General features: G+C 35.6%; 1 long non-coding RNA gene across 1 annotated transcript; it reads right to left on the reverse strand.

Annotated features, from left to right (window-relative positions):
- Positions 1-1,093: 1,093 nt before the first annotated feature.
- LOC111391795 lies at positions 1,094-2,758 on the reverse strand. The gene is made up of 2 exons (XR_002702174.1): positions 2,565-2,758; positions 1,094-1,883 (listed from the first exon to the last, which is right to left on the reverse strand). It is a non-coding gene; the product is annotated as an uncharacterized LOC111391795 (long non-coding RNA).

The raw sequence follows: 2,758 nt of genomic DNA on the forward strand, positions 1-2,758 counted from the left end.
TCTTTTGGACAAATGATATGTTTTTGTAATTACAACACATAACAAGGACAAAATTGACATTTACCCTTCAAAAGGCCATTTTGGTGAATGGCAAAAAAAAGTTGGTCAATGTGGAAAATTGGTGTTTTGACGTAGTTATTTTAAAAAGTACCCCCAAATACGTCCCAAACATTTGGTCGTTGGGATTTTGCTTTTGTATGTATCCAGGAATTTTGTTGTAGTTCATTTGCAATGCAATATAGTTCACTTTGCAACTAATTTAGCTTCCTCTTTTGAACTTGATGGAAAGCTTGTGTGTTCAAGATAAGTGTAAAATTGCCTGTGTGTGTAATGCTTGTTTGCATTGCCAGGATAATTCTTTTGTGGGTGTCAAAATATATGACAACCTTTTGATTTATAACTACACTAGTTTTTTTGTGTTTCTTTAGTATGTATTCTCTGATCATAATTCAAGCTGCTCAAGTACTCTGCTTGTGTTTAATTTGTCATGGCGTGTAAATATTTCTACTGAGAGTCATTTCATAGTTTGTCCATAAATGGGTTTCTTGGAATTAAGTTATCAAATGGATGGTCCAGGTTCTCCATCTTGAAAGGGTTTGAAGAATAGTGTGTTCAACAATTAGATCTTTATAGCCTATTAGTTCAATGTAACAGGAATCACTGATTAGTCTTTGAAAGCTAATTTTGATTTGGATGTTGCAAAGTCTCTTATTTATTTGATTCCCAATCTAATCTTGCCGAAAATTCGTTGATAGTACACTTTTCCTAGCTTCCCCCATCTCAATCTCTGCTGTAGTTTATAAATTTACAATTCTCCCAACTGCATGCAACTTCATTAGTGTCGAATTTGCGAAATATTACTTGCAAGACTAGAGTAATTAAGGGAGCCTTTACAAATAAAAGAGGGCGATTTTCTTACTTTTGATGCTCGGTTAATAGTTGGTTGCCCTCGCATGTTTTAGGACAATATAGAGCTGCAGTCGTTGAACTTGATGCAATTTGGAAGAGACAAATGACTAGAACTAAAACTGAAGACCAACAACAATTTGAACAAGAGCAATTAAACAAGTTCAGCAAAGGTAGACCAGGAAAATGCACCAAGAACTTGGGAATTTTCTCAACCCGACTTCGATCAAACTTCCCAAAAACAATAAAACAAGAGCGAACTTTTCAAAAACAAAAGCAAGTCTTCATTGTTCAAACTTTTTCATAAATACATATAGGGACATACTTGAATAACATTTCACGATTACAATAAGCTTCGTACACCATGACAACTACAATCAACATTGTTTTAAGCAATTACATAGGCGGTAACATTTTATGGAGCTCCTTCCTTCAGTTTCCCGCTCTTTTCAATATCTCATTTTTCCTAGCGATAGTAATATTGGGACATCTCGACGTCCTCGTCTTCAGATATTATAGCAACATTCTTCAACATACAAGACAAATCTTCAACTTGGAATGCCTGTGATCCACCAATATGCTTACCCTCAAATTGCATATTTTTTTGTTCACTGGGCATGACATTGTTCCGTTTGATTAATAACATGCTATATAATTCAGGTCTCAATAAGGGTTATTAGGATCAGCATCTGCATATTAGAAACCAAGCAAACTAAGGCATCACATTCAAGATAAAGAAGGCTAATTGCATCGTCCATAAGCCCCAAAACATGTGGAACGTCATGCAATTGATTGCTTTCCATATCAATTTCTGATGATTTTACCAGTTCTTGCTGGACAAGGGATTGGACAAGGTTGGCTCCATCCTGAGTGAGTGATATAGATTTGGCAGAAGGCTTCAGCCATCATGGATCCCATGGTATGATCGACTTGCTTAGCTCTCCCGAGGCTACAGCTCTTTTGAAGCGTTCCTTTTCCTAGGCAGAAAAATCATCAAGATTTACCTGGCTTCTAGTAATAAAGGGAAATAAAACTCAAATATGCTCTGATGAGCACACAGTTCAGTGTCATCACCAAGAAATTAAAGAGGGATATAATCTTTTGAACAGTCTCCTCTGACAAAAATAAATCTAAAATCAACACAATTGGTTAAGTTAGCATGATGTGGGAATGACAGCTAAATGGATTTATAAAATGGGAAGAAAATTAAAGAAGGAAAATTGATATAAAGCATACACAAGAACATATATGCAAGAAACTATCTTCCGGATACAAATACGGACTGTAAATGAAGCTTCCTTCAACAATTGGTCTTACTCAAGCAGCAGATTAGACAAATAATAGACTTAAGTAAACTGGGGATCATGAACAAGATTGTATGTGATGCGAATAACAAAACTACACAATACGAATGTTATACTACATTAGAGAACAAAGTTCCCGCTCATTAGCAACCCCAGTAAATGAGAAAATTTTATATATTTCTAAGCAAATAAGAGGAAATGTATATGCACTTGTGACCAAAATTTCAAAGATACCAGGCAAGGTAGAGGCGATTTTCACGAAAGAGTCGACAGTTTATGAAGATGCCAAATTTCAAACAATTGAAGAAGATCGTTCTATCCTCAAATTGGTTACTAAAAATAGATGAAATTTACCTTTACTACACGTCGCCAGTTCCAACAAACAACAGATTACGATCAATTTTGAGTTCCTTGCATCGTTCTTGGAGTGATTACAATCGATTTTGGGGATGGAGCGTCGATAATTGATTTGGGGGTACTGGGTTTCACGTTTAGGATTTAGGTTTTAATTGGGAAAGATGCTTTCATTTCCTCAATATGTTAAAGGC

This window comes from Olea europaea, unplaced genomic scaffold (assembly GCF_002742605.1).
Source record: "Olea europaea var. sylvestris unplaced genomic scaffold, O_europaea_v1 scaffold830, whole genome shotgun sequence".
NCBI classification, from domain to species: Eukaryota; Viridiplantae; Streptophyta; class Magnoliopsida; order Lamiales; family Oleaceae; genus Olea; species Olea europaea.